This window comes from Panthera tigris, chromosome F2 (assembly GCF_018350195.1).
Source record: "Panthera tigris isolate Pti1 chromosome F2, P.tigris_Pti1_mat1.1, whole genome shotgun sequence".
NCBI lineage: Eukaryota > Metazoa > Chordata > Mammalia > Carnivora > Felidae > Panthera > Panthera tigris.
In genome coordinates this window covers 52,891,401-52,914,241 of record NC_056676.1, presented here as the reverse complement: position 1 = coordinate 52,914,241, position 22,841 = coordinate 52,891,401, and the positions used below count along the sequence as shown (strand labels likewise).

Here is a 22,841-nt window from a genome sequence, read left to right as displayed (position 1 = left end):
TGTCACTTTCTTTTCACATATGGGATTTTTTTTAGGTATAAACATAGAAGCAGAATCCTGTCAGATTGTGCATTTTCAACTTCATTAGATATTGCCACATTGTTCTCAAAACAAAAAAGGAAATTTAATTAAATTTAAAAATCAATAAAACCACTCGGTGTTCCATAATTTCACCAATACTCAATATTGTCAGACTTTTAAACTGTTGGTGGATTGCATCAGGCCTTTTAAGCCACTGAGGATTTTTTGGCTTTTACTTTAAATGAGATGAGAAACCACCAGAGGATTTTGAATAGAAGGACAGTATGATCTGATTAAGGATCATTCTGGCCATGGGGTTGAGACTAGACTAAAGGGACAGAACCAGTTAGACCAGTTAAGTGGCTGTTGCAATAATCTATTCAAAATATGATGGAAGACTAAACTCAAGTGATAGAGGTGGAAGAGTGAAAATTATTAACATGTCTACACTCTAGATATGTTTAGAAGGTGGTGATATTTTGAAAATAAAAACAATGGATTTGCTATTGAATTGCAGGCAGAGTGTGTGAGAGAGTCCCAAGGTTTTGGATCAGTAACTGAAAGAAGTCAGTTGCTGTTTACAAAAGATGGGGAGGAATGCAGGAGGAGCAGATCAGGAGAAAAGATCAGGAGTCAGCTTTTGGGCTTGATATGTTTGAGAAGAGTATCAGATACCTAACTGAAAATAGGTTGTCTAGAATGAATATGATAGTTTAGAACTAGGGTATAAATTTTGGAATCGTTATCGTATAGATAGTATCTAAAGTCTTGAGACTGGAAGTGGTCAATCACCAAAACAGTAGTATAGTCAGAGAGGTAAAAAGGTCCATGGACTGAGCCCCATATTTAGTGGGAGTTAAGGAGAAACCAGTAAGGAAAACAGAAACGGAGGAAAACCAAGACAGTGGCTGTGCCAGAAGTCAAGATGTGTCCCCTGCTGCTGACAGACTAAGACTATTGAGAACTGAAATTTGATCATTAGATTTAGCAACATGAAAGTCACTACTGATTTCTCAACAGCAATTTTGGTGGAGTGGCAGGGGTGAAAACGCAAGTAAAGGATCTTAAAGAGGACAAAGGAGAGGAATTAATCATTCTTTATATGATTTTTGCTATAAAGGGGAGTAGGGAAACAGGGCTAAAGCTGGATGGTAGATTGGGGTCAAGAGAGGATTTTCGTAATACTGGAACAGTATTAGCATATTTATATGTTTATGGGAATGATGCTAAAAAGAAATGAAGAATTATGATGCAATAGAGAGAAGAGACAAATTCTGGAATGATGTCCTTGAGTAGTTGACGGGAGATGGGACTATTGGATTAGTAAAGAGAGTATAAACACTTCACGAGTTGTGACCAAAAGGAAGGCAGAGTAAATGGGCAAGGATACTGAGGACTGAAAGATGGAAGTGGTAGTGAGAAAGCAAAGAGTTGGTGGTTTCTCTGTGAAATAGGAAGTAAACATCACCCAAGAGTGTGAAAGAAGTGTTAGAAGTTCTAATAGAGAGGGGCACCTGGGTGGCTCAGTCAGTTAAGCATCCAACTTTGGCTCAGGTCATAACCCCATAGTTCATGGGTTTGAGCCTCGTGTCAGGCTGTGCTGACAGCTCAGAGCCTGGAGCCTGCTTTGGATTCTGTCTCTCTCTCTCTCTCTCTCTCTCTCTCTCTCTCTCTTTCTCTCTCTCTGCCCCTCCCTTGCTTGCACTCTGTCTCTCTCTCTGTCTCTCAAAAATAAATAAACATTAAAAAATTTAAAAAAAATGTTCTATGCAAAAGCGATCTAGGAGAAAGAAACTGGGAATTGTTCTTTTTGATTTTAATCTGTCTTGGATCATTTCACTGAACTGGTCTAGTTCTTCCCCAGATTGAGTCCCTTTAAACAAGATCTTGTCATTCTGCTCAAACCCTTCCAATAGCTGTACATCTTGCTCAGAGTATAATTCAAAGTCCCTCATATCTCCTAGCAGGCTCTATATTGCCTGTTCCCATATTGCCTCCTCTAAGTTCACAATTGCTTTTCCCCTCACTCACACCATCAAGGCAGGACAATTGTGTCTTTTGTTCACTACTATATCATCAGCACTTGATGACCAGTGCCTAGCACACAATAGGCACTCTAAATATTTATTCAATAAATGAAGCAACAGCATTTTAAGGATAAATGAAGAAGAATATAAGCAAGGTCATCCAAATTACAGACTTTCTCTAAATGGGTTGGGTTTGTTGGGATGTACAGGTAATCAAGCCTTTTCTTTTTTCTTTTTTTTTTGGTTATAAATTGGGAAAGTCTAGGACCAGACAGGTACTGTGCTGATTTCAACGCCACTGAGAGTTGCATATATCTTTCACTCAAAAAACTTAAGAGATGAGAGTTCTGAATACTTTTTGTGCTACAGGTCGAGCTACATAAAGTTGGCAGATCATGTATACTCAGGCATGGGCTAACATCACCTAACCTCATTCAGTGCAACAAACAGTGCCAAAGTGGATAAAACTCTATGAAATGTATTGTTAGTGATGTTGCTGAGTAGTTTTATTTTATTTTATAATGCCCTCATTATAAGACTAACAGCAGAAAATTCTTCATGGAGTCAGAATGAGGAACAGGCTTCCTTTATCATTATTTCATAAACATTGCAAATCATGTTACTGATTCTATTCCTTTCTTTTCCTTGGCTGTTCAGAAATTGAGAGTCAAATGTGTGCCTCCTGTTTTTGTCAAGCACTTGTGAGTGGTAGGTTCATGTCTGCTCCTTCCATTATTAAAAATAACCACATAAATAATTAAATACATAAGTGAATCACACATGACTTGGTGATCCAATTCTGAGTACCTGATGTCTAAAAGGAAAAAAGTAATACCAAAAGAAAGGACCACCTCTCCTTCAGGATATACACACAATTTCTAAAATGCATTCCAAGTGCTAACCTTACTTCTTGCTTCATCTTGTTTATTCTACCATGGTGCTCTCTTAAAACCAATTTGATCCCCCTATTTAATTTTAATTTCATTTTGCCCTGTTACAGAGGTTCTCCATATACAGGAAAGGGATCTGCAGAGGGATCAAAGCTTCTAGGTTTCTGCAAAGGGATCAAAGCTTAGACAGAAGAAAAGGTAAATCAGATACAGCAGCCATATCCCTTTTTCTACATCAACCTTCACGATGACGGTTTTTCCTTGTTCCTCCAGTGACATTTAGGTTTACACTGGACAATAACCAACATCTAAAAATTTCTCTCTTATGGTGTAGTGGAAGCAGAAAACTTGACCAGACTTTAAATAGCTTATAAAAATAACTGAAAGAGCCTATCCTCCCTCAAACTAGGAAATAAAATGTCACCATGAAACTTTAAACCATAGTTAACACATCATGTTGTCAGTGCCTGGGAGCTAGAAATTATCCAAGTTACTTCCAGTCTTTCCCTTTTATGAAAATTGGTGATATTAGAAGTGCAATAAAACTAATTTTGCCCTGAGGAACAATGCTTGCTTCTCTTGTTGTCATGCTGGAATGATCCACTGGAGAAACAAACCCTGATTAGATCCAGCAGCAATTGATTTCAACCCCATAGGAGGGTTCAGTCTGTCCATACCCTGCTAAGATTGGTGGAAAAGAGCTAAATCGAGCTCTAACTTCAGGAAGCAGCAGAGTCCCCAGAGAAGTCCAAACAGTGGAACTACATAAAACTTCAACCATGCTTAACCTTATGAACATATCATTATCCCCAGAACCACCAGAATGTCCATCTAGATAATTTCAAAGTATTATTTCTAAAGTTGTGGGGATAGAGATCACTAGGTGTGGAATCAAATTATTCATTCTAAATGGAATTTTTAGATTCTCTGAAACACATAGAGAAATACACTGCCAATGAGTTGCAGCTCTCAGGGGTTTATACTGCCTAGATCCAGACACTCTCCCCCAGATTCTCTCCTCAACCCTCATTATTTACCAATCCATTCAGCTAGTTGGCACTTGGGGCATTGCAGAACACTTCCCTTCCTAATTTCTGGGTTTTCCCAAAATGCTGCTGGTATGAAATTGTAAGAAAAGAGAAGGGGCTGAAAGAAAAATCAAAGAATAGATTGTGACTCTGGTCATCATCTTACTAAAATGAGTGTTGAGAGTGGGGAAAATGTGAATTTAAGAATGAAGAAGACTAGAAAAAAAGGAGAAAGAAGAGAACAAGAACCCGAAAGAAGATTGGGTAATCACATCCCTATCTTCTACTACAGACCAAAAGTGGATCTTGTGCGAGGTGGGAAACACCCATTCATCCATGTGCTGTGTCACCACACATCTTCACTTTCCACCCCATTTTGGGGCAAGGCTATCAGGATCAGCAGAATTAAACTGGCATGAGAACACCAGTCCCTACTTTTTCCTGTAATTTTTTATTCTGCTCTTTTTTCTCTTCTTTTATGCACATAGTTAAGTGTTTTAGCTCAGCTTCTGATATACATTTTATCTTTGTGATGCCACTAAGCTGCAGAATATGGTTTTTCTGGAGAGGATTCTCTCAATAAATAGATATTTTTATAATATTCACCTCCCATTTCACCAGGATTATTCTTAGGAACAAGAATCACCTATAGTAAGGTGTATTCTCTGTAATTTGAAAGCTAAAACACCTTTTAGGAGAATTTTAAGAGTGCATCTGTTTGTCAGAAGAACTAATATCTGTCCTTATTTTTTTTCCATCAAGTGGTTTTATTTTTTTAAATATATGAAATGTATTGTCAAATTGGTTTCCATACAACACCCAGTGCTCATCCCAAAAGATTCCCTCTTCAATACCCATCACCCACCCTCCCCTCCCTCCCACCCCCCATCAGCCCTCAGTTTGTTCTCAGTTTTTAAGAGTCTCTTATGCTTTGGCTCTCTCCCACTCTAACCTCTTTTTTTTCCCCCTTCCTCTCCCCCATGGGTTCCTGTTGAGTTTCTCAGGATCCACATAAGAGTGAAAACATATGGTATCTGTCTTTCTCTGTATGGCTTATTTCACTTAGCATAACACTCTCCAGTTCCATCCACGTAGCTACAAAGGGCCATATTTCATTCTTTCTCATTGCCACGTAGTACTCCATTGTGCATATAAACCACAATTTCTTTATCCATTCATCAGTTGATGGACATTTAGGCTCTTTCCATAATTTGGCTATTGTTGAGAGTGCTGCTATAAACATTGGGGTACAAGTGCTCCTATGCATCAGTACTCCTGTATCCCTTGGGTAAATACCTAGCAGTGCTACTGCTGGGTCATAGGGTAGGTCTATTTTTAATTTTTTGAGGAACCTCCACACTGTTTTCCAGAGTGGCTGCACCAGTTTGCATTACCACCAACAGTGCAAGAGGGTTCCTGTTTCTCCACATCCTCTACAGCACCTATAGTCTCCTGATTTGTTCATTTTGGCCACTCTGACTGGCCTGAGGTGATATCTGAGTGTGGTTTTGATTTGTATTTCCCTGATGAGGAGCGACGTTGAGCATCTTTTCATGTGCCTGTTGGCCATCCAGATGTCTTCTTTAGAGAAGTGTCTATTCATGTTTTCTGCCCATTTCTTCACTGGGTTATTTGTTTTTTAGGTGTGGAGTTTGGTGAGCTCTTTATATATTTTAGATACTAGCTCTTTGTCCGATATATCATTTGCAAATATCTTTTCCCATTCCGTTGGTTGCCTTTTAGTTTTGTTGATTGTTTCCTTTGCTGTGCAGAAGCTTTTTATCTTCATGAGGTCCCAATAGTTCATTTTTGCTTTTAATTCCCTTGCCTTTGGGGATGCGTCAAGTAAGAAATTGCTATGGCTGAGGTCAGAGAGGTCTTTTCCTATTTTCTTCTCTAGGGTTTTGATGGTTTCCTGTCTCAGATTCAGGTCCTTTATCCATTTTGAGTTTATTTTTGTGAATGGTGTGAGAAAGTGGTCCAGTTTCATTCTTCTGCATGTTGCTGTCCAGTTCTCCCAGCACCATTTGTTAAAGAGACTGTCTTTTTTCCATTGGATGTTCTTTCCTGCTTTGTCAAAGATTAGTTGGTCATACGTTTGTGGGTCTAGTTCTGGGTTTCTATTCTATTCCATTGGTTTATGTGTCTGTTTTTGTGCCAATACCATGCTGTCTTGATGATGACAGCTTTGTAGTAGAGGCTAAATTCTGGGATTGTGATGCCTCCTGCTTTGGTCTTCTTCTTCAAAATTACTTTGGCTATTCCAGGCCTTTTGTGGTTCCATATGAATTTTAGGATTGCTTGTTCTACTTTCGAGAAGAATGCTAGTGCAATTTTGATTGGGATTGCATTGAATGTGTAGATAGCTTTGGGTAGTATTGACATTTTGACAATATTTATTCTTCCAACCCATGAGCACAGAATATTTTTCCATTTCTTTGTATCTTCTTCAATTTCCTTCATAAGCTTTCTATAGTTTTCAGCATACAGATCTTTTACATCTTCGGTTAGATTTATTCCTAGGTATTTTACGCTTCTGGGTGCAATTGTGAATGGGATCAGTTTCTTTATTTGTCTTTCTGTTGCTTCATTATTAGTGTATAAGAATGCAACTGATTTCTGTACATTGATTTTGTATCCTGCGACTTTGCTGAATTCATGTATCAGTTCTAGCAGACTTTTGGTGGAGTCTATCAGATTTTCCATGTATACTATCATGTCATTTGCAAAAAGTGAAAGTTTAACTTAATCTTTGCCAATTTTGATGCCTTTGATTTCCTTCTGTTGTCTGATTGCTGACGCTAGCACTTCCAACACTATGTTAAACAACAGTGGTGAGAGTGGACATCCCTGTCGTGTTCCTGATCTCAGGGGAAAAGCTCTCAGTTTTTCCCCATTGAGGGTCATGTTAGCTGTGGGCTTTTCACAAGTGGCTTTTATGATGTTTAAGTATGTTCCTTCTATCCCGACTTTCTCAAGGGTTTTTATTAAGAAAGGATGCTGAATTTTGTCAAATGCTTTTTCTGCATTGATTGACAGGATTATATGGTTCTTATCTTTTCTTTTATTAATGTGATGTATCACGTTGATTGATTTGCTAATGTTGAACCAGCCCTGCATCCCAGGAATGAATCCCACTTGATCATGGTGAATAATTCTTTTTATATGCCATTGAATTCGATTTGCTAGTATCTTATTGAGAATTTTTGCATCCATATTCATCAGGGATATTGGCCTGTAGTTCTCTTTTTTACTGGGTCTCTGTCTGGTTTAGGAATCAAAGTAATACTGGCTTCATAGAATGAGTCTGGAAGTTTTCCTTCCCTTTCTATCTTTTGGAATAGCTTGGGAAGAATAGGTATTATCTCTGGTTTAAATGTCTGGTAGAACTCCCCTGGGAAGCCATCTGGTCCTGGACTCTTATTTGTTGGGAGATTTTTGATAACTGATTGAATTTCTTTGCTGGCTATGGGTCTGTTCAAGCTTTCTATTTCCTCCTGATTGAGTTTTGGAACCGTGTGGGTGTTTAGGAATTTTTCCATTTATTCCAGAATGTCCAGTTTGTTGACATATAGTTTTTCATAGTATTCCCTGATAATTGCTGGTATTTCTTTTTTTTTTAATTTTTTTTTTAACATTTATTTATTTTTGAGACAGAGAGAGACAGAACATGAACGGGGCGGGGGGGGCAGGGAGAGAGGGAGACACAGAATTGGAAGCAGGCTCCAGGCTCTGAGCCATCAGTCCAGAGCCCGACGCGGGGCTCGAACTAACGGACTGCAAGATCGTGACCTGAGCTGAAGTCGGACGCTTAACCAACCAAGCCACCCAGGCGTCCCAGATTGCTTGTATTTCTGAGGGATTGGTTGTAAGAATTTCATTTTCATTCATGATTTTATCTATTTGGGTCATCTCCCTTTTCTTTTTGAGAAGTCTGGCTAGAGGGTTATCAATTTTGTTTATTTTTTCAAAAAACCAACTCTTGGTTTCATTGATCATTTCTACAGTTTTTTTAGATTCTATATTGTTTATTTCTGCTCTGATCTTTATTATTTCTCTTCTTCTGCTGGGTTTAGGGTGTCTTTGCTGTTCTGCTTTTATTTCCTTTAGGTGTGCTGTTAGATTTTGTATTTGGGATTTTTCTTGTTTCTTGAGATAGGCCTGAATTGCAATGTATTTTCCTCTCAGGACTGCCTTTGCTGCATCCCAAAGCGTTTGGATTGTTGTATTTTCATTTTCATTTGTTTCCATATATTTTTTAATTTCTTCTCTAATTACCTGGTTGACCCACTCATTCTTTAGTAGGGTGTTCTTTAACCTCCATGCTTTTGGAGGTTTTCCAGACTTTTTCCTGTGGTTGATTTCAAGCTTCATAGCATTGTGGTCTGAAAGTATGCATGGTATGATCTCAATTCTTGTATACTTATGAAGGGCTGTTTTGTGACCCAGTATATGATCTATCTTGGAGAATGTTCCATGTGCACTTGAGAAGAAAGTATATTCTTTTGCTTTGGGATGCAGAGTTCCAAATGTATCTGTCAAGTCCATCTGATCCAATCCATCATTCAGGGCCCTTGTTTCTTTATTGACCGTGTGTCTGGATGATCTATCCATTGTTGTGAGTGGGGTGTTAAAGTCCCCTGCAATGACCACATTCTTATCAATAAGGTTGCTTACGTTTGTGAGTAATTGTTTTATATATTTGGGGCTCCCGTATTCGGTGCATAGACATTTATAATTGTTAGCTCTTCCTGATGGATAGACCCTGTAATTATTATATAATGCCCTTCTTTATCTCTTGTTACAGCCTTTAATTTAAAGTCTAGTTTTGTCTGATATAAGTATGGCTACTCCAGCTCTCTTTTGACTTCCAGTAGCATGATAAATAGTTCTCCATCCCCTCACTTTCAATCTGAAAGTGTCCTCATGTCTAAAATGAGTCTCTTGTAGACAGCAAATAGATGGGTCTTGTTTTTTTATCCATTCTGATACCCTGTGTCTTTTGGTTGGCGCATTTAGTCCATTTACATTTAGTGTTATTATAGAAAGATATGAGTTTAGAGTCATTGTGATGTCTGTAGGTTTCATGCTTGTAACGATGTCTCTGGTACTTTGTCTCACAGGATCCCCCTTAGGATATCTTGTAGGGCTGGTTTAGTGGTGATGAATTCTTTCAGTTTTTGTTTGTTTGGGAAGACCTTTATCTCTCCTTCTATTCTAAATGACAGATTTGCTGGATAAAGGATTCTCGCTGCATATTTTTTTCTGTTCATCACATTGAAGATTTCCTGCCATTCCTTTCTGGCCTGCCAAGTTTCAGTAGAAAGATCCGTCACAAGTCTTATCGCTCTCCTTTTATATGTTAGAGTATGTTTATCCCTTGCTGCTTTCAGAATTTTCTCTTTATCCTTGTATTTTGCCAGTTTCACTATGATATGTCGTGCAGAAGATCGATTCAGGTTACGTCTGAAGGGAGTTCTCTGTGCCTCTTGGATTTCAATGCCTTTTTCCTTCCCCAGTTCAGGGAAGTTCTCAGCTATTATTTCTTCAACTACACCTTCAGCACCTTTCCCTCTCTCTTCCTCCTCTGGAATACCAATTATGCGTAGATTATTTCTCTTTAGTGCATCACTTAGTTCTCTAATTTTCCCCTCATACTCCTTTTTTAATCTCTCTTTTTCTCAGCGTCCTCTTTTTCCATAATTTTATCTTCTAGTTCACCTATTATCTCCTCTGCCTCTTCAGTCCGAGCTGTGGTTGTGTCCATTTTATTTTGCAGCTCCTTTATAGCATTTTTTAGCTCCTCCTGGCTGTTCCTTAGTCCCTTGATCTCTGTAGCAAGAGATTCTCTGCTGTCCTCTGTACTGTTTTCAAGCCCAGCGATTAATTTTATGACTATTATTCTAAATTCACTTTCTGTTATATTGTTTAAATCCTTTTTGATCAGTTCATTAGCTGTTGTTATTTCCTGGAGATTCTTTTGAGGGGAATTCTTCCGTTTCGTCATTTTGGATAGTCCCTGGAGTGGTGCAGAACTGCAGGGCACTTCCCCTGTGCTGTCTTGAATAACTTGCGTTGGTGGGCGCGGCCGCAGTCAGACCTGATGTCTGCCCCCAGCCCACCACTGGGGCCACAGTCAGACTGGTGTGTACCTTCTCTTCACCTCTCCTAAGAGCGGGATTCACTGTGGGGTGGGGTGGCCCATCTGGGCTACTTGCACACTGCCAGGCTTGTAGTGCTGGGGATTTGGCGTATTAGCTGGGGTGGATTGGCAATTTGCACAAGGGCGGGAGGGGGAGGCTCAGCTCACTTTTCCTTTGGTGATCCCCTTCGGGAGGGGCCCTGGGGCACTGGGAGGGAGTCAGACCTGCCACCGGAGGGATGGATCCGCAGAAGCACAGCGTTGGGTGTTTGCGTGGTGCAAGCAAGTTCCCTGGCAGGAACTGGTTCCCTTTGGGATTTTGGCTGGGGGATGGGCGAGGGAGATGGCACTGGCGAGCACCTTTGTTCCCGCCAAGCTGAGCTCTGACGTCCGGGGCTCAACAACTCTCCCTCCCGTTGTCCTCCAGCCCTCCCGCTCTCCGAGCAGAGCTGTTAGCTTATAACCTCCCAGATGTTAAGTCCCGCTTGCTGTCAGAACACACTCCGTCCGGCCCCTCCGCTTTTGCCAGCCAGACTTGGGGGCTCTGCTTGGCGGGCGGGCCGCCCCTCCGCCCCGGCTCCCTCCTGTCAGTCCATGTAGCGCGCACCGCACTTCCACCCTTCCTACCCTCTTCCGTGGGCCTCTCATCTATGCTTGGCTCTGGAGAATCCGTTCTGGTGGTTTTCTGGGTTATTTAGGCAGGTGTGGGTGGAATCTAAGTGATCAGCAGGATGCAGTGAGCCCAGCGTCCTCCTACGCTGCCATCTTCCCACAGACCCCCATCAAGTCAGTATCTGTCCTTAGAAAAAAACTTAAATTGATCAAGCATAGATAACAATAATAATACCATATAATAAGAATAACAACAACATAAATAGAGATTTACATGTGTTATATGCTGCCTTCAGTGTTTTATGTGTATTAATTAAATCAGTCCTTATAACAATCCTATAAGATAGATATTACTGGCATCCCCAATTTAGCAATATGGAAACTGTGACAGTCCCAACCGAGGTCCCACAGCCTATAACTGGAATACTTAGGAATCACAACCAGGGAACCTGGCTCTATAGCTTCAGCTTCTTAACCACTCTATTACATTAAAATAAATATTTGTTGCATGAATAAACAGGCAGATTAAAGAATGAAAGGATGGTTAAATTAAGTAGTTTTTAGATATAGTTCATTTTGAGAAACATTGAAAGAGCACAAACTGGGGAAAGTCAGAGGGAGAGAGAGGAGAGAGAGTCTCAAGCAGGCTCCATCCTCGGCGCTGGCCCAATGCAGGGCTCAATCCCATGACCCTGGATCATGACCAGAATTGAGATGAAGAGTTGGATGCTTAACTGACTGAGCCACCCAGGTGCCCCAGATATAGTTCTTGATATGTATTTGGTTTCTTGATATGTATTTTGTTGAACTAAAAACACTTGTGTGTGTGAGTTTTAGTAATGTCTAGAGATCCAGAAAAGCACAAAGAAAAACCCTCTATACCTTTGTGAGTGAATGTGTTAGTATACGTGGCAGGGGTGGGGAAGGGAGGGATTGTTTAATTTGGAAGGCTTGCACACTAGAGTTTTTGAGGTAATTTGAATTTGATGAAATTAACAATATCTTTCAAGACTCTTCTAGTAAATTGGGACTAAAATTGGGTCTATCAATCATATGACAACTTAGAAGAAAAATTGGGTCTAACAGTTTAAGAACCTCCAGAGAGTAAACAGATAATGTGGATTGAAAACAAATTCTTTTATTTTGGTAACTGATAATTTTGGAAATAAAATTCAGTAGCTCCCACCTTCTTATCCTTCTTAGATCTGGCCAAAGAGAGGAAGAGATAGCTAATATATATGCCTAAAAAGTATTAAGAGAAGGATTATCTACCACTTTCTTATATCATATACAAAAGTAAACTCAAAATGGATGAAAGACCTAAACATAAGACAGGAAGCCATCAAAATCCTTGAGGAGAAAGCAAGCAAAAACCTCTTTGATCTTGGGTGCAGCAACTTCTTACTCAACATGTCTCTGGAGGCAAGGGAAACAAAAGCAAAAATGAACTACCGGGACCTCATCAAAATAAAAAAATTCTGCACAGCAAAGGAAACAATCAACAAAACTAAAAGTCAACCGACAGAATGGGAGAAGATATTTGCAAATGACATATCAGATAAAGGGTTAGTATCCAAAATCTGTAAAGAACTTATCAAACTCAACACCCAAAAAACATAATCCAGTGAAGAAATGGGCAAAAGACATGAAAAGACACTTCTCCAAAGAAGATATCCAGATGGCCAACCGACACATGAAAAAATGCTCAACATCACTCATCATCAGGGAAATACAAATCAAAACCACACTGAGATACCACCTCACACCTGTCAGAATGGCTAACATTAACAACTCAGGCAACAACAGATGTTGGCGAGGATGTGGAGAAAGAGGATCTCTTTTGTATTGTTGGTGGGAATGCAAGCTGGTGCAGCCACTCTGGAAAACAGTATGGAGGTTCCTCAAAAAACTAAAATTAGAACTACTCTATGACCCAGCAATTGCACTACTAGGCACTTATCCGTGGGATACAGGTGTGCTGTTTCAAAGGGACACATGCACCACCATTTTTATAGCAGCACTATCAACAATAGCCAAAGATGGAAAGAGCCCAAATGTCCATCGATGGATGAATGGATAAAGAAGATGTGGTGTATATATATATAATGGAGTATTACTCAGCAATCAAAAAGAATGAAATCTTGCCATTTGCAACTATGTGGATGGAACTGGAGGGTATTATGCTAAGTGAAATTAGTCAGTCAGAGAAAGACAAAAATCATATGAGTTCACTCAAATGAGGACTTTAAGAGACAAAACAGATGAACATAAGGGAAGGGAAACAAAAATAATATAAAAACAGGGAGGGGGACAAAACAGAAGAGACTCATAAATATGGAGAACAAACTGAGGGTTGCTGGAGGGGTTGTGGGAGGGGGGATGGGCTAAATGGGTAAGGGGCACTAAGGAATCTACTCCTGAAATCATTGTTGCACAATATGCTAATTTGGATGTAAATTTTAAAAAATAAAAAATAAAAATTTTAAAAAAGAGAAGGATTATCTGTGATTCTGCTGAATTTGCACCTTGTTAGAAGATTCTGTGTCGCTATAGAGCTGCTCTACCAGAGTTCACAAAAGCACTTGCAGAAGGAATCTAATAGTACACAACACTAGACTCACAAAGTTCTTTGACCCCTGTAAGGCAGAACCACCATTGTTACAGGTATGTTTGTAACCAGTAGAAAGTGATGGATTTGAAATTTTGAAAAGCTGAGAAAGCAACCAGACTCTTTTACTTCTAATTATTTCTCTCTGACTTGGACAGTTTCTTAACCTCTTTACACCTCTATTTCCTCATTTTTAGAGTAAGATAATAGTCATACCTACCTCACTATATGGTTCTTCTTATTAAAGGAGATAATTAGTTAAAGCTTTAAGAAAGATGATTTATTAAGCAAAATGTTTAATGAATTCCTGTTGTTGCTGCTTTGTTATGTGAGACAGAACAGTAAACAGGCAATTGCAACTGAGTGCATTGTGCATTGATAGTTCAGCACACAAAGCCACAGGAGGGACATGTAACCTAACCTTAGAGATCAGGATGGGCTTCCTGGAGGAAGTGATTCCTAAGCCAAGGCCTGAACGATGAATAAAACACCTATAGCATTCAACTATCTATACCACTCTACAATTGCATGCTCAACTTTATGTGTAACAGCATTTTTCCATAAGGTTCCAAGAAATGTTTTTCATGGAATTCGTCTTTGTGAACCCATTCTTTATCCATAACATGACACACACAACTCTGTCCTAAATGAAACTCACTTCCACCTCGACCCAGTATTCTTGGGAGGTTTTATATATAAGATAGATGCTTTTAGCATGGAATTATAAATTCACAAAGTGATTAAAATACAAAAATAAAATGTAAACTATCAAGTCAGTAATTTCACGTTGAAACTGAAATTTCCCAATCTCATCAAATGACTAAAGGTATTTTGGATCAGTTTTTAAATTTTTGCCAGCGCCTCGGTTGTAGTCATTAATCTCCAGGCTTTTCAGTGCCCACAGACAATGCTGTTATACAGAGCGTGTCCTCAACTACATGCTCAAGTTATTTTAGAATCTGACTATTATCACCTAATGAGGGCAAAAGAAACAAACTATATTCCCATGTCTTTGACATATACCATCTTAATTTTATTTTTTCTCCCTTCTTTTTCATTTTATTGTTATATATACTTTTTTGCTAGTATTGTTTAATGTGTATTAATCTTACCTTCAATTTTGCCTGCTTTTTCACCTTGCTCAAATGGATTGTAAGCTGGTTGAGGACAGGAACCATGATGGGCTGTTGCATCCAACCCCACAGACTGGGTGTGCCCTGCTTAAGTCCAGTGGGCACCATCCTCAGTACACAGTATGAACGCCGACTGGGGCTGAGCAATGCAGCATCCCTGGGGCTCCATGCAAAAGTTCTTTTGAATTTTCTTAGCGTATCTAAGAAAGTCAGTCTAATCAATATCAATTGTTTAATTGATTTTTGATTGTTTGAAGGCACAAGCTCATGCTTTACGTTTTTATAATCAACAAGCATTTAAAATATTTCATGAGCTTTTCATCCCTAGTATTTGAATATTTCTTTTCGAATAATCTATAATCCATTTTAAATCATCAGAATAAATGTTAGACCAGTATTAAAACATTTGAACAAATGTATTTGTTGAGGACCTAGGTCTCTATGTCAACATAAAATTTATTTTGAATTAATAAATGTATTTTTATCTGTCCCAGTAATAAATCCATTATATTAAATAAGACTTAGATATTAAGAGCACACATTTACCAGATTTTTATTTTTCCTTCTAACACCTCAAAAAATATTCTTTGGTTATTTTAAAACAGTGACTAAGGCAAAACCCCTCTTTGCATATATATTTCATTTTAAAATAAACAATCTAACCAGTGTGTTTTGAACTAGCACCAAAATGGATAAATCTGGAAATAACAGCTACATGATAAAATGTACTACTGCTTGGTGGTTTCTTTCTTTTGGCTGATTTCATGATTTACTCTATTTTCTCCAAAATTGACTAAAGGGAAGTTTTTCTAAGAGGAAGTAGAACGCAACAATCACATAAAATTCAGAACTTAAAACGTAAATGACCTCAGATAGAGCTCACAGATTCACATTATAAAGGATGCTTGCTATAAATTATTTTGTAAAAAACAAATGCTATAAGGACTTTACATTTGGAATCAATTGAAATGCACAAGTGCTTTTAGGTTGACTTTTGAACCCCTCTGATTTGTGGCACAGATAAGAGTAAACGATGGACTAATTAATTCGTGCACAGTTTCTTGGCAAGTTAACGAATATGGTAAAGTAAATAGTTGGCTATTATTGCAGGCCACATTAAGTGCATTAAGCACTTTAAACTCTTTGTTCAAATCTGAGGGCCTGTCACTGGTACTTGAGGAATGTTTCCAGCTTCTTAGTCTTCCTTAACACTGGGGTTTCAAGACAGGGCCTTATTGATTGTCCATGTTGCAATAAACTTTGGCTCTTTTTTTATGTCCCCTCACCTCAACTCTTTGCAGGGCTGTAGGCTTGCCTTAATTGCTGCTTCCTACAAGTGAATTTTAAGTTTCTAATTCCGATCAAGAGATCAGCTCACTCTTCCTAGAGCTGCTCCTCGCCTGACTGAATACGCATGTGCGTGCACACACATGTAATTTTGCTTGTGTGTTTGTGTTTGTCATTACAGATTATAGGGAAAAGAGTAGAACTAAGATGAATCATCTGCTTCCTATATGTACTTCCTGTAAGGTACTCCCTTGCTTTATTTTCTTTTAACTTCACGATTTATAAATAGAAAGTCTACTTGCCCAATTAAAGCATATATAAGGAATATACATAAGGAAACAAATGAGACAGAGAGGTCAACATTGGTTAGTCAAGGTGACACAAACAGGGCCTGAGCTTATGCGCGGGATGCCATACCCATTTTCCTGGGAATGTCTTCCAGTTTTCAACTTGCAGCAGAATCTCTGCAGGCACTTGTTTAAAATGTACATTTATGGTTCCCACCCCTCCCTGCTTCGTGGAAACCTAGGGATAGGTCCCAGAAACACTGTTCTAGTGTATCCAGAAAGTTCAAGAAATGTTCTTTCCTTAAATGATCAAGAAATACCGGACTAAAGGATCTGAAAACCCAAATGACTTTTCCACTTGAAGTATAGTTTTATGGAAAGTGTCAGGCACCTGAAAATAAGGGTTTATGGTGACAAATGTCTTTTCAGGACTGATTATGGTTTTATGCAAAGTTGATGCCAATAAATCTTTTCTACAAAGCCCAAGTTTCAGTCCCGGCTGGCAGTAAATCATTTTCCCTGGCACCACAATTCCAAAAGGAAAGCCAGTGAGGACAATATTATGAATGTTGCTTTCCTGGCACTAGCAATCTAAAGATTAGTTGCATTGGCATAACTTTTCTCTCATGACCTGTTTTTAAATTAAGAATAGAAAAATACAATCATTTATCTATGTAGAAAATTATAAAGACTGGAAATGAGGAAATAAACCAGAGTCTAAAATATCCAAAGGGAAATCAGTATTCTATGCATTAAATGAGCAGGCTTTTAAAAAAATTATTAATACAGTAAATGTATAGCACATTAACATTCAATGAGACACCAAAAGAAAAGAATGTTAAATTACAAAAAGGACCTTATTAACCTACTACTTAGGACTGATTGAGGTTATTATGAACCTTTAAAGCTTTTTTTCTTCTAAAAGAGATTCTTAATTTTCCTCACTGTTTCACCTTAAGTATGGTTTTAAATAAGGCCTACTATTTTTTTTAAAGCCTATAATTGCCAGAATCTCAATCTATGTTACGTTTCTTGAATAAATTCACCATTAAGGAAAAAAGTGTTTCTGCACTGCCATTTAGTTAAAAAAAAAAAAAACTGAAGAAGAAGAAGAAAAGAAAAAGTGAAGTTTTAAAACAGCTGGTAGCAAAGACAGGCATCAGAATGCCAAGTAATAGCTGACCAGGAGAGCAGCTAATATCAACAAGAGATGGAGGGAGGAAGGAAGCTGTTCCATTGATTATAGAAAAGAAAGAATATGGTTCTTTAGGGAGGAGGGGAGAATGGGATTTCCAGATTGATTCAGCCCATCTAAAAAAAAATCATGAGGGCCACCTGGGTGGCTCAGTCGGTTAAGCGTCGGACCTCCGCCCTGGTCATGATTACAGTCAATGAGTTCAATCCTGCATCAGGCTCTGTGCTGACAGCTCAGAGCCTGAAGCCTGTTTCGGATTCTGTGTCTCCCTATCTCTCTGCTCTTTCCCCACTCATGCTCTCTCTCTCAAAAATAAATAACCATTAAAAAAATTTTTTTAATTAAAAAATCATAAAATGTGCATAATCGTATCAGCTTTTGTGTGAGTCAAGCACATGAATCTAAGAGGTAAAGGAAGTTTTCTTGATTAATGCTGATTGAAACTAGAGAATACATAGTCTAATTTAGAGACTTGTCTAATTATCTGATTATGGATACATGAGAATTAGTTGAAAATATAATCATTTTTTCTTTACTTTTAAACAAATATCTTTCAAAATGTGTAACAGGATAATTTTACCAAACTAAACCAAAACTGGAAGCATCACAATTCCAGACTTCAAGCTGTATTACAAAGCTGTAATCATCAAGACAGTATGGTACTGGCACAAAAACAGACACTCAGATCAGTGGAACAGAATAGAGAACCCAGAAATGGACCCACAAATGTATGGGAAGCTAATCTTTGACAAAGCAGGAAAGAATATCCGTTGGAAAAAAAGTCTCTTCAGCAAATGGTGTTGGGAAATCTGGACAGCGACATGCAGAAGAGTAAGTCTGGATTACTTACACCATACACAAAAATAAACTCAAAATGGATGAAAGACCTAAATAATGAAAGACAGGAAACCATCAAAATCCTAGAGGAGAAAACAGACAACAATCTCTTTGACCTGGTCTCCTGACCAGCAACTTCTTATTGGACATTTCTCTGGAGTCAAGGCAAAAGCAAAAATGAACTATTGGGACCTCAACAAGATATAAATGTTCTCTACAGTGAAGGTAACAATCAACAAAACTAAAAGGCAACTGACGGAATGGGAGGAGATATTTTCAAATGACATATCAGATATAGGGTTAGTATCCAAAATATACAAAGAACTTAACAAATTCAACACCCAAAAAACAAATAATCCAGTGAAGAAATGGGCAAAAGACATGAATAGGCACTTCTCCAAAAAAGACATTTAGATGGCTTACAGACACATGAAAAGATGCTCAACATCACTCATCATCAGGGAAATACAAATCAAAGCCACAATTAAAATACAAATCAAAACCATGATAAGATACCACCTTACACCTGTCAGAATGGCTAACATTAACAACTCAGGCAACAACAGATGTTGGCGAGGATGTGGAGAAAGAGGATCTCTTTTGCATTGTTGGTGGGAATGCAAGCTGGTGCAGTCACTCTGGAAAACAGTATGGAGGTTCCTCAAAAAACTAAAATTAGAACTACTCTATGACCCAGCAATTGCACTACTAGGCACTTATCCGTGGGATACAGGTGTGCTGTTTCAAAGGGACACATGCACCACCATTTTTATAGCAGCACTATCAACAATAGCCAAAGATGGAAAGAGCCCAAATGTCCATCGATGGATGAATGGATAAAGAAGATGTGGTGTATATATATAATGGAGTATTACTCAGCAATCAAAAAGAATGAAATCTTGCCATTTGCAACTATGTGGATGGAACTGGAGGGTATTATGCTAAGTGAAATTAGTCAGTCAGAGAAAATCATATGAGTTCACTCAAATGAGGACTTTAAGAGACAAAACAGATGAACATAAGGGAAGGGAAACAAAAATAATATAAAAACAGGGAGGGGGACAAAACAGAAGAGACTCATAAATATGGAGAACAAACTGAGGGTTGCTGGAGGGGTTGTGGCAGGGGGGATGGGCTAAATGGGTAAGGGGCATTAAGGAATCTACTGAAATCATTGCTTCACTATATACTAACTAATTTGGATGTAAATTTTAAAAAATAAAGTTAAATTAAAAAAAAAGAAAACCACAATGAGATATCACCTCTCACCTGTCAGAATGGCTAAAATTAGCAACTCAGGAAACAACAGATGTTGGCAAGGATGAGGAGAAAGGGGAACCCTTTTGCACTGTTGGTGGGAATGCAAACTGGTGCAGCCACTCTGGAAAAGAGTATGGAGGTTTCTCAAAAAATTAAAAATAGAACTACCCTATGACCCAGCAATTGCACTACGAGGTATTTATCCAAAAGATACAAAAATGCTGATTCAAAAGGGCACATGCACCCCAGTGTTTATTAGCAGCACCATCAACGATAGCCAAAGTATGGAAAGAGCCCAATGTCCATTGGCTGATGAATGGATAAAGATGTGGTATATATACAATGGAATATTACTCAGTGATCAAAAGGAATGAAATATTGCTATTTGCAGCAATGTGGATGGAACTAGAGTGTATTATGCTAAGTGAAATTAGAGAAAGACAAATATTATGATTTCACTTATATGTGGAATTTAAGAAACAAACAGGTGAATATAGGGGAAGAGAAGGAAAAATAAGATAAAAACAGAGAGGGGGGCAAACTATAAGAGAGTCTTAAATACAGATAACAAACTGAAGGTTGCTGGAGTGGTGTTGGGTGGGGGGATGGGCTAGAAATGGGTGATGGGCATTAGGAAAGGGACTTTTTGGGATGAGCACTGGGTGTTATATATATAAGTGATGAATCACTAAATTCTCCTGAAACCATTATTACACTATATGTTAACTAACGTGGATTTACATTAAAAAATGAATGAATGAATGAATGAATGAATAAAAATTTGAAGACTTTCAAAAAAAAGTAAAAGTAAAGTTTCAATTTGCAGAGTCAGCTTATACCGTCGTTATCACCAGGTCAAGACAGTGAGACTTTCCTTCCCCACAAGCACCAATCTGCCCTTTTGTTACTTTTTTTCACCTTCAGTGCCACTAGTGACGCTCTTTTAACAAAATTTACTCCGAAGAAGATGTTAGAGAAGTGGGACATCATGGGACCTTCCATAGGATGCTATTATGTAGGGATGATGGTCTCTGGCCATGCTGGCAGTCAAAACTCAATGCAGGGGTATGACATTCCAGGCAGGAAACCACACTTGTCAAAGGACCAGCCACTAATGATTAATCCAGATTTGCTTTTGGCACCACAAGATTCCTCTTCTAGCCTTATTTAGTGTGCAGCCCAGAGGAGCCTGATTTTTTCTGTGGAAAATCCAGTGATTGAATTTTCTTCCAGGCTAATCAGTAATTGATTAATCTCCTTTCTTTCATTTGGGCAATTGTTCATCATCACTAAGAAGTTTCCTCCTGAACTAATGTGCCCACATTAATATTTTAATATTTTGACCCAGTACCTGTTCACTAGGTTTGTCATCTTGAAAATCATATTTATAAAAACTCTGCCATTCATTAAGCTCATCTTTTAGAAAGATACACACTTTGAACTTTTAAAAAAATTTTCCTGGCCTAATACCTGATTTTCAAAAATGAAGCTATCTGGTGTATATCATTGACATATTTTTCAGCTTACTTAACAATATTGTAAACATTCATTTTTATGACTACCCATTCTGATAACAATTCAATATGATTGTCCTGATGCCATATCAATTCTTAAATTGGAACCAGGCATAATAAATCATGCTCAATATTGTTTATGATTGATTAATTTGAATATTTGCTTTCATTTAGTATGAAACTGAAAAGTATGCTTATCAAAGGTAATAAAGAAAAATTAGAAATGTTTTCAATATATGCATAAATACCAGTATTACCATTTTTCTAAAAGAAAAAACAAACACATAAAATATATTTTAATGCCTTTAATCATCACCTTTAGAGTCAAACTGGTCTCACTAGCTGTGTTAACTGTTATCCCCAGGCCCTTATAAATCTTCAATTTCTCTTATCTGAAAACAGGATAAAAGATAACAGTTATAAAGCAGTTAGCACAATACTCAACACTTAATGATAGCAATAATTGATAGTTATTCCATGTTCTTTATACTTACATTTTTATTTTTCGAAGTAAATAATCTCAAAAAAATTGTCACACTGTTGGAACTTGTGAAAAGCCAAATTATGAAGAGCAAAATCTCTGCCTTGGGCTTGGATTGAGGAATATTATACTCTGGAATCCAAGAGGTTTAATCAAAATAAGTTTGTGGGAAAATAAACTGTTTAAGATAGTAGAATCAAACTTCAAACTTAATCACGACACCAAAGGAACTCCTCTTCTCTGCTCATCCCTACCTCATCCCTGCTCTATTCTCAGCTTTACTCACTTCAGTCATCCTTCCAGGGGCTCAGAGTAAAAACATCTGAGTTATCCTTGACTCCTCTTTTTCCTTTCACATGCCAGACCCAATTCAACTACAGATCCTGTTGGGTCTCCCTTCAAGATACATAACTATCTCCACATCCTCTGCTATTTCACCCTGGTCCAGTCTGAAACATTAAAGAATCAAATCTCACTTTGATTTGCCTCTCTGTAAATATAAATAAATATTCAAATGCCCAGTACTACTTTTTCTAGTTTTCATTTTGTATTTTGAGCATCATCTTTAAAACATTCTCTATAGGTATTTTAAAATAAAAACCTCAAAATGAAGAATACTAATTATTTTGATACAGCTTCTGCTCTTCGTAGATAATGCAATTAAAACATCACAAAATTCTTAAATAAATAATACAATAAAAAATGTAGTAATTTCAAACCTCTAAGTTATCATTTACTGATCAGTCTTTATCAGTACAAACTGTATTGCATCAAACTAACATTTCTTCTACCACTAACTGAGGAGTGATTCTTTACATTGTAGTATCATTTCTACATCTTTTTGTTTTTGTTTTTTTCCTTGCTTTTCTTCTGGTGGAGAAGTATTAGGACCATGAAAATGAAAAGCCAAAGAGGAGGAAGAAGACATGTGTTACTTAGCCTTTTACGCTGATCTTCACTAACCCATGTTTTCATGAGCACCAGATTCACCAAGTTTTCAAAGAGGAACAGCAAGTGTTTGATGATGAAGGAAGTTTGGATTTAATTTTCACTTTGAGACACATGGATACTATTCCCTGAAAAAACATTGCATTCTGAGGATGTTCAAGCACTCTTTCTCCAGAAGCTACCAATGGCCCCAAATGCATGGGAGGCTCTAGTGCTCTGAGAGCTGTCAAAGCAAAGATGTTAGAAACCAGCTGCCTCCTTTATTCATCCTTTGAGATCAGACTAAGGTGTTGGTGGACTTCCCTGCCACCAAATCCTTAGAGCAGCAACTTGCACACAGAATATGCTCTTATAGAAAAATGATACAAATTATATGAGACAAAAGAACATCAGTAATTAGAAAGATAACTGGTCCTACAGTTTACTGAGCACTTTCCATGTACTAAGGACTATTTCAGTAACATCTCATATGTTATTTAATTTCATCTCCAGAATATAAACAAGCAGACAATTGTGGGCCCTCCTTAGAGGAATGGCTTCAGTGAAGCAAAGTTATGAAGAACACTCGAAA

The 22,841-nt window shown here is 38.0% G+C and overlaps 1 protein-coding gene across 1 annotated transcript in view; it reads left to right on the top strand.

Annotated features, from left to right (window-relative positions):
• The window catches only part of EIF3E (eukaryotic translation initiation factor 3 subunit E), a 246,618-nt gene that overhangs the window by 80,802 nt on the left and 142,975 nt on the right, over positions 1-22,841 (top strand). The gene's annotated exons all lie outside the window — the stretch shown is intronic.